Below are 10,779 nucleotides of genomic sequence, written 5' to 3' on the forward strand. Positions count from 1 at the left end.
CACTCAGCGAAACGTTTTATATTAAAGAATAAGTGGCGTTTGTACTTAATATATTACTAAACATCTTGAAAGGGGGAGGGCTTAGATGATGTCATCCTCTAAGATCTACCAACAGGGCGACCTATAGTAATGATGGTCTTGTTGTATACTTCGAAGTCGTAATAATATAAGTTGTAAACATGACCTGTTTTAAATTTATTGATGCTATAGAAGGTTGAACAAGTCACCGAATATTTCAAACGATATGGTAGTCACAAACCATTTTTTATGGTTGTTGATTATGATTTGCAATTAGAAGCACTTTAAAAAAAGACTGTTCTTGCTATAGCAAAAGCACTTTTTTCTAAGAACCAAAACAATTTTTTTTTTTGAATTTTTCAAACTGTATACACGTTTCAAACGCTCAATAGTAAAATCCCACACTGTCAAGTATTTCATCATTTGTCAAACAGAATTAAATTAATATGCATGACCTCCTTCCTTATGGCCATCAATCCAAGTACACATTTTATACAAGTATATTTTTTTATATTTGAGTTATGCCTAGATTCCGTCAAAATTGTATTAACAAAATGTTCGTTGTAAAAGCAATCGCATTTTTGTCCGACAAAATTGAATGTTATCACTTTCGGTAAAACCAGTAAGGGGCTTATGAAGGCAGTCATTTATCTTTTGTATTAAATGTTTAACTTAATTAACAATAATGAATTGTGAGTATTTGGACTTATTATTTTGACAAGAGTTAACTTCTAATAATGTGTGTTTACAATTCTATATATGTATGTTAATATTTAATTTTAAATTAATTGTTTTTGTACTGTTACTTTGTGGTAGGTGTTCCTTTAAGTTGTGGCCGAAGCGTCTTTATATTATGGCCTGCGTGTTGTTATTTTGAGGTCCTCTGTGTCGTTCTAGTGTGGGCCCAGGTGCCAGAAGAAAATGTAGTCTGTTTGCCGCTAAAATGTTAACCGATGTTGATTAAATTCTGATATAACAAAACTATTTTATATTTTCTTACAAACCTAAAGGGGTATATGTTTTAGTTTGTACGTGTAAATTAATGTTGCGGTGCCTGCAAGATGGTTTCATCCCCAAGCAAGTGCCAATGTTGCTAGTACACATTGACTAATGACGATATTTAGATATGTTTTATGAGTATTTTCTTCAAGCGTATTGTCGGCTCCATGGTTATACATAAGTGTGAACTATTATGACACTTGATCTTCCAACAAGCTTGCATCCTGATACAACAATAATGTATGCTGGTATGTATATTGTTTAAATGAACTGACATGTGTCTATCATCATACTCAAATACGGCGTTGATAAAACGGGCGGATCAAAACTTTCAGCTAGCGAACTATAATTCCTTAATTAGTAATGAATGAAAGCTATATTAAGAACACTTATACCATATGAAATATTGTTTAAGTTGTTCTTGTTCACATTAGTTCGTAAATCAGTAGGCAAAGCTGTTATTGTACAAGTAATGACATCGATTTGCCAATATAAGCTAGATACTCATTGAACATTGGCCTTGACAAATGGTCTTAAACCGTATGAACACTGACCTCTCGTGACTGAAATCTCTGTGAATAATTCCAATACCACAAGTAATTGGTGCAGTGATTAGGTATTGTGCAAAGATAGATTATAGATTCCGAGCAAGTCCCGATACTGTATTTTTGGGGTTTGTGAGGAAAAATCTTTATGGGAATGAGCAAAGAGTATCTACCATGCATATAAGTTTTAGGGCATGTTCCAAGGTTAAAACAATTGCGCAGCTGCCCATCCTGCCGCGCAAGTACACTAGATCTAAGAGGTTCAATAAAGATCATTCAATTGTTTGTTTATCATTCAATTGTTTGTTTACCATAAAGGAAATTATTATTGATTGGAAAATTCGTACAGATCCTTCTAGAAAGAAGAAAGAGATCAATCACATGTCAAGAAAATTGTGATTTGCGTTTCGGTACAGGATGTGTTATATCTTTATTCTTCCAGACGCAAAAACACTTGAAACTCTTACATTTTTTTTTTAATTCCGTTAGTTCTTTAAATAATTGTTTACATCCTAGATCCTTGTTGTGGAGTCTTGTGCAAATCATTAAGGCTGTCCTGCTTTCGTGCTTGCTTCATTTCATAGAACAGAATGGATTTATTACGCAGTTTTCTGTATAAGAATAACAGGATGAATCCGAGTCATATATCTTACAATATACTCACTTCAAAATCAATTACGGCATAGAGCATGACCATACTGAATACATTATATACGCAAATGCAGACACGAACTTATATTTGGTTCAGATGACAATAGTTTTGAACTCTCGCTGACAGCAAAATGAAGTTTAACAGACATCCGACCATGCTTTATAATAGAACGCAGAACCTCCAGACGTTACATATATACAATTCGATTATGCGACAACTGTATAGCATTAACTACGGGGTTCATCATTACACCTTAAGAATCTATCAAGCACACAGTGTCCGATATTAATTGCATCATGTTTTATAGTGTAGTTTTGTTAATTCAATTCACACCCTTTCCTAAAATTCGGGAATCGTGATGCGACGGTCCTTGTCAAACAATACTTTGATTTGCGCAACTTGACGTTATCGACGTGGTCAGCCGCTCCGTGATTCGTCAATTACATTCTGCTGTCATTCTGTTAAAAGCTTACATACCACAGTAAACACCGCTGTATATCTCATCGATGTACATTTATACGATTGTCCTAACATTTTCATTGTTTTTTGTATTGACTTTCCATAACGCACACAACACTGTGCGTCTAAAGGCCCCGAACAGTTAAATACCGTCATAATTTAACTAAACCAAGTTTATGACGGAGAATTTTAATATTTAAGCGTGATAATTATACCACTGAAACGTCAAGTTTCACGCAATATTAACTATATGGGCCGGGTTCGCTTGAGTGACGTTGTCATAGATATTGCACTCTACTACTAACATACCTTTGACTATTAGAAATGCTCTACGATTACACTATGTACTGATTGTTCGAATACATGAAATCACATTCCCGCATATTTCGAACACTCTCGATATGTTATCATAACACTGATGAACAATACAACAAGGTGTTTCTCATGCACTTCGAAACTCGAATACCTTGGTAGCTACTGCATGTGAATGTAAGGCGGTGTGGTGTGTTTTAATAAAGAAAATGCAGCGATACGATATAATTAAATCAATACGATCGATAATGTTTAGCGTCTAGGTTCATGCAACAGTCAATACCAATAGCTTATGGGGAGATGTGTAACTATTATCAATAAATTCAACAACAATTTTCTGTCAGTATTGCAATATCTCTTAAAGATACGAAAAACTTAATTTTTACCATATCATATTGTTAAATGTTTCAATAACTTGTATTGACTGCTCTTTCCCATAAGACAGTTATGCACATCGCTTGTTATAATGTATTTAACATTCCAAACAATTTAACGCGTTTTCCTTGTCATCATCTGGCGATTTTGATTCAATTTTGTGTAAACATTTTCATGGTCACGGGGCTACCATTTTCACGCAAACTTGGGTTTGAGTTCACATTTAGTTTAGACATTATATATTACATCGATTGTGAAGGAAGTTATGATAACTTATACTAAGTCACTCTCGTTGGAACGGTGTTGCGTGAGAGTGTGATCTTGTGATGTTTAGGAAACCGGAGTTCCCGGAGAAAACCCACGTGTCCGTATTGGTGACTACTAACCAAAACCCACATGCGTCAAAGCCTGGACTCGAACCCAACTCTGGCCTTGGTGAGAAGCGGGTGCGCTTACCGGACAACGAAGTTCACATTTGCAGCAAATTCGTTTATCTCATATCGTTCAATAGGGTGGAACATTTTTACTATTCATATTAAAGTAACAAGTGATTTCACTACTATTTAAAATTTGGAGTCGGCTCACAATGAGATTCGCTTCTTTGTTTTAAGTAAAATTACTCCAGTTCACCACAATCACTTAAATTTGATGGCAGCCATAATTCCAACCCCATGGTTTCTTTATGCAAACCTGGACAAGCTGCTCCTCAGGTCTATATTGTGGCTATTGAAAATGACACAAGTCACAAGTATGTGGTGGCACTTGTAGTCCAAACAAACCTGTGCTGGATTGCTTTCCTGAGCAACAGGAACTTTGAAGTTGAATTTCCAGGTGGCCATTCCGGTTGTCCAGCAAATCTACAATACACGGAGCCACAATCTCAGAAAACAAATGCCTCATGCAATTGCAGAATAGTTGTCAAATTAAGATATATTGGTTCGAACACTAACGACTGACGGCGATGCAAAAACTTACCTTTGAATGCAGGATTTATATGAGGAACTTGACCTTACCTGGAATGCAGAAATCTGACCGACAGCATCTTGGATCTCGGCAAATTAAAAAAAACAGATGTGCTTATTAAAGCCCAAATATGTGGTCAAAATTACGTACTAGACTGTCTTAAGGCCTAAACATAAATTGTGTGGTTAGGGTAACATGGCCCCAAAGAATAGGTAGGGTAGGTAAGGAGTTTGTTTTAGGTGTTTAGTTTGGTACAGGTTTTTTTGCTTTGTTTTTGTCCTTTTTCAACAGTATTTCAGTTATATAAGGATATTGCTGGAGCATAACATTCGGTAACTATGATTTTCCTGGGTAAACAAACTGTTATATTGATGGACCGGCGCTCTCCCAACTGAGCTAGCCGAGTTTCATTGTCATTCGTTACACACCTTTCGAAAGCAAAACATATTGATAATTAAATGACAATACTGACCTGCTTCAGCATCTCAAAAACATTTCTCTTCCATTCTCCATGAAGTAAAGTTAGGAATGTTTTATAAACTGTACAAATGGCAACATACCCAGGTTTCAGTCTCAGTTTAAAACAAAGTAACATTTTGTCAGGCATCAGCCTGTTTCAGAACTCTCAAATTTTATATTTCCTTTCTATACTAGTAGTATGTTTGCCCTGCTGATATTTTATTTAAACTATTTTTTATGATTGCATCATTTGATACAAACATGACAAGTGAAAATGGTCATGCCTTGTCCTGCAGTGGTGGGTGGGGTATATTAAAATTAGACGGCATTCTATCTAATGTTTGTGAAAACTTATACATTTATCCAGAGATATTTTGTTCCATTGTATATACCTTACTATGAAGAACGGAAAGTCGGAGAATTTTCCGATGAACTGTACGACAGGAATGTCGTACAGCTGTTCTTCATACAAATGGGTGAATAGCCCCTTGTCGGATGTTAACATGTCAATCTCAGATAAAGACCCCGGCTCGCACAAAAAAATTATCTCTACATCTTCGAAACTCATTTTGGTTGTTATGAGCTTAAACTTCCGACGTTTTACATGTTATTGTTATGTAGCGATTCGCACAACTTATTTTTTATTGCTGTAGCGATTCGCACATCTCATTTGTTTTGCGACGCCGAACATAACGCAATTACCGTACCGAAAATCTCTACCGGGCTCAAAATGACGATTTTTTCAAGTCCTACCAAAAAACAGTAGGGTCGGCGGTATTTTCCAGGTAGGGTCGGGTGACCCGAAAAACACAATTCATTTTTTTAGACCTAAACAAGAGGTTGCTTCGGCACTAGCCAATGACATAAAGACACCCGCTTCAAGAAGTATTGAAAAATTGCGAGAGATTAGTAGCGGCCATAATAATCGCTTACCTGAAGATTACAGTTGGTAACCGTGTGCCTTACTGATATGTCCCGAACAGCAACGGCAATTAGAAAAGGAATTCTATCTTAAATTGTTTACACTGTCTGACTCGAAATGCAGATGGTTCACATTAAAACAAAGCTTATTATTGTATAACTGTAAGGCCGGTTGACTAGTGGGTACATCGAAATGCGATCTGCAGTGCGTGTCTTATGGCCTGCGGAGTAGGGGTCCCGAGGATCTCTGTAACGAAACTGACCATAGCCTTGTTTGTTCACACAGCCTGTTCAAACAATACATTCTCCACCTGCATGCTGTACACTTAATGCTTTCAGCTTTTTATGACACTCAGCAATAAACCTATCCATGACTAAAACAAATTAACAATTAACTACCTGAAATATATGTAAATAGTGCAGTTTTTTTAAATTAAATAAATGATAAATAAAACTTATATTGCAGTAAAATTGGCTGTTGTATAAAAAAATGTGTCTTGTTGCTTTTGAAGCCGAAGACGACAATCAAAAGACCCGGAACTCTTGCACATAGTCAGGGGCAGACAAATCCTTTAAACATTAAAATTGTCATCTTTTTTTTAAATTAAATTCAAAATACACTTACCTTGATACAATTCTCTTATAAACTAGGTGTTTATGCCCTCAGAAATGTATGTGTGAAAATTTATTTCGGAACATTCCATATAAGCTGAGTTTTTCCAAAATCTGTTTTCCGTTTCTAGGAGTCGGCTCACAACGAGATTCCTTTCTTTGCTATGCGTTAAATTACTCACGTTCACTACTTTATAAGGAATTTGCATAAAATGTCTTAGCTTAAACACTATATTTCCACAAATTACTAACAGTTTGTCTGTTAATTCAAAACCAGAAAATCATATCAAGATTTCTTTTTACAGCTATCATCATTTCTTTACAGTAATTGTCTATAACGCCGCATCTTCCAGAATCATGCAGAAATTTTTGGAGGGGTGCTTTTTTAAAGATTTTTAAGTTTTTGTTCAATATTATAAAACTGGATTGCTTTTTAGCTAAATAACACGTATTTCGTTCAAAGTGTTGCCTCAATGTATTAAACTTATATTTATGTAATTATTTAAAGTCAGTCTAGTCATACTTCATTTTGATGTTGGGGGTATATTTGATTATGATTCGGGTGTGATGAATACTTAGTTACATAAATTGAAACGATCAGCTGAAAACAGAGATAGTCATTTTTGCTCTAATGTTAGTTTTTGATAATTTGAAAACTATAGTAAATTATATAATAGTCTTTTTACCTCCCAATCTGAGGATTATTATGATAAGATTGCAAAAGTGTTAAAACATAATTTTTTTTTTGCTTTACGAATTGTTAGTTGTTATCACATATTTAGGAGAGCTTATTACTGAAGTTTACTAGGGTTGGGTTTTGGTAATAGAGAATACTAGGTACACATAATTTATTTAAATGTACCCCAAAAGAGTTCTCAGAACTGTTCAATTGTATTCAATACGTTTATATACAACATAATTGCATTTTTATACGTCAATATCATTTCAAAACTTAAAACCCTTTCAAAGTGCATCAGCATGGGTCAGTCACCAAACATTATCTAGTCAATCCACATGTTCAATGTATTTGATTTATATTGATATTAAAGAAAAACGTGTGGGATGTTCAGAACTGTATCGGCAAAGAGAGAAATAATTTCTGTTGTAAGTGAGATTTTGTCATTATCATGCAGATTGACGGAACTTTCTGGGCGACAGATTGTTGAAGTTGATTGTTCGCGGACTATTGAGAAGATTATTATTATTTAAGCTTTCCTCTGACATTTCAGAATAGAATAGTAGTCCGTTTTTGCGGTCACACGACCAACTGAATGCAGATAAACATAATGTGGTCAACTTTCCTATTAAACTTAGATTTACACGGAACCTTGTTACTGGTCCGATTCGTATGTGACAGGATAAAAAAATATAATGCGTCTATGTTACCACTTTTTCTCAAAGGCATTTACTGGCGGTGGGTTTAAGTTAAACTCGTATGTGTTCCTACTATAATTCGCACGAGTTTACTGGAATAAGGTTGAGGCTAAAGCCTAATGCTACTACGTTATCAATATAATGCACAGGTGTTAACTGCAAGTGCGGTAAGCTTGTTTGTTACCACTGTATTGTATTGGAGGTTACTGGAGGTGGGTTGGGGTTAAACCATATTGCTTCTATGCATTGTAATACCTCCGTATTGTATTGGAGTTGACCTTGTGGGATTTGGGGCTATCTTAAATTACTACTATGTTACCACTGTGTTTTAAAGCCGTTTACTCTGGGTATATTGGGGTTAAACTACAATGCGTATATGTTGTATCTATATTTCACATGCATTTACAAGGGGTGGATTGGGGTTAAACATTATGCTTGTATGTTACCACTTTACTTCAAAGGACTCTAGGGGTGGATGAGTGTTCAATGTTTATGCATCTGTGATACCATTGTAGTGTAAAGAAGTTAACTAGGGGTTGATAAGGGTTAAACCCAAATGTTTATATGTTGCCAATATGTTTCAAATGAGTTTGTTAGGGGTGGATTTAGGTTAAACTCTAATGCCTATATGTTGCCACTTTATTTCACATGAGTTTTTTAAGGGTGGTCGGGGTTAAACTCTAGTAATTCGATGTGTTCACTTTATTTCATAGAAGTATACTGGTTGTGGATTTGGTTTAAACTGGAATGCTACTATGTTACCACTGAAGTTCACATGAAGTTATTAAGGAAGGGTCGTGTAAACCCAAATGCTACTATATAAAACACTATTATAGTTCACAGGTGTTTGCTATGGTTGGGTCGCGGTTAAACGTCAATGTTACTATGATACCACTTTATTGCAAATATGCTACCACTATATATTACACGAGTCTGCTACGCTACCATTATATTTCACATGGGTTTTCTTGAGGTTAGTTTGGGTAAGAGTGTAATTCTAGTAGGCTACGATTATATTTCACATGGGTTTACTTGAGGTTAGTTTGGGTAAGAGTGTAATTCTAGTAGGCTACGATAATCTTTCACATGGGTTTACTTGAGGTTAGTTTGGGTTAGAGTGTAATTATGCTACGCTACCATTATATGTCTCATTAGTTTACTGAAGGTTAGTTTGGATTAGAGTGTAATTCTACTATTCTTTCACTATTTTCACAGGAGATTACTGGAGACGGGTTGAGAACTTATATCTAAAGCTACTATCTTACCATTATATGTCACAGGAGTTAACTGAAGCAGGGTTGGTTTTAACTCTAACGCTTAATACTCTAAAGACTCCACTGTTTTGTAAAGGAATTGACTAAGAATGTATTGGTGTTAAACTCCAACGCTACTATGACACCAAAGTATTGTAAAGGAATTTATAATGGATGTATTGGGGTTAGACTACATTGCTACTATGTTACCACTGTTTTGGAGTTAAGTAGGGGTGGATTTGGGTTAAATTATAATGTTACTGGGTAACCACTTTATTGTAAAGGAGTATACTAGGGATTGATTGGGGTCGCCACTATATTATATTGGAGTTTAATAGGGGTGGGTAAGGGTTAAACTACAATGCTACTGAGTAACCACTTTATTGTAAATGAGTATACTAGGGATGGATTGGGGTTAAACTATATGGCTTCTTGGTTACTGTATTGTACTGGAGTGAAGTAGGGGTGGATTTGGGTATAACTTTAATGATCATTGTTACCACTGTATTGTACTGGAGTTAAGTAGGGGTGGATTTGGGTATAACTTTAATGATAATTGTTACCACTGTATTGTATTGGAGTTAAGTAGGGGTGGATTTGGGTTAAATTACAATGTTACTGGGTAACCACTTTATTGTAAAGGAGTATACTAGGGATGGATTGGGGTCGCCAATGTATTATATTGGAATTTACTTTGGGTGGGTAAGGGTTAAATTACAATGCTACTGTGTTACCCCTTTATTGTAAAGGAGTTAACGAGGGTAGGGTAAGGGATAAACTACAATGATATTGATACAATGGGTCGATAGGATTTAATAACAGTCGGAGGATCGGAGTATATTATCAATAATAAAATATTAATTAGATCATTTTATAACACCTTAATACATTAGATATTTCCGTCTCTAAATTTGTAGTAACGATAATGGAAATTATATAATAGTTTGTATTGTTGCCTTTTTCAACCCATAGAAATGTGTGTCCGCATTTAAATGTACACCCGTGAAAGTTTTTTTTCAAAACAACACGAGTTGGAACCCAATCAAAACCTCGAAAGTTTGCTGAAAGGATAATAATGAACACTTGAATGATAAGTCGAAAAATATGCTCCGTGCTTGTTGATGTACCATATCCCCGAAACGTCTTAATAGTGTTTCTTTGGTTGGTTGGTCAAGGTTTTTTGGAATAGTAAAAAGGCGATGCAATTTACATCTGTTATAGGGTATGCCCAACCTCTTTTATATGAGTGATGAGGCTCTTCAAGGTACATCTGCTGCACTGCATGCCCCGTCCTTTTAAATTATTGATGCAGCAAGGAACATCTGCTTTAGGGCAAGACCCAATGCCAAAAGGTATGCCAGTAGAAGCAAGAATAAAGATGGAATGGAGAATTATATTTGAATTTTAGTCGTTAATAAAATTATTGACAACTACTTCAAGAAATCCATGTTGATGTTTATGTAAAATGTTTTATTTTTTTACTTTTACTAGGATGTATTTTAGCTTTATACGTCTAAATTCAAGTTTAATTGAATTTCACTGATTCAATCTTATGTCCTATTCCGTTTATTCTTGAGTTTAAAAATCTGTCCTTCATCATTATCGCGGAGTCTACTGGAAAAAAATAAGTAAACAACATGGTACTGCAGCGTCATAAAACATTTAGGGAATCGAAAGCCTTCAGCCAATTTTTCTTAATCCAAATACCAAGATTTAGCTTGGTCATATAATAGGTATCTTCCAATACTACAAAATTCTAAATGTTCTGATTTATGATTGCATTTTTCCTTGCGTTATGCTGTTTGAACACAGTAGGGCACGTGAGGAAATTTCCATG

This window comes from Mya arenaria, chromosome 11 (assembly GCF_026914265.1).
Source record: "Mya arenaria isolate MELC-2E11 chromosome 11, ASM2691426v1".
NCBI lineage: Eukaryota > Metazoa > Mollusca > Bivalvia > Myida > Myidae > Mya > Mya arenaria.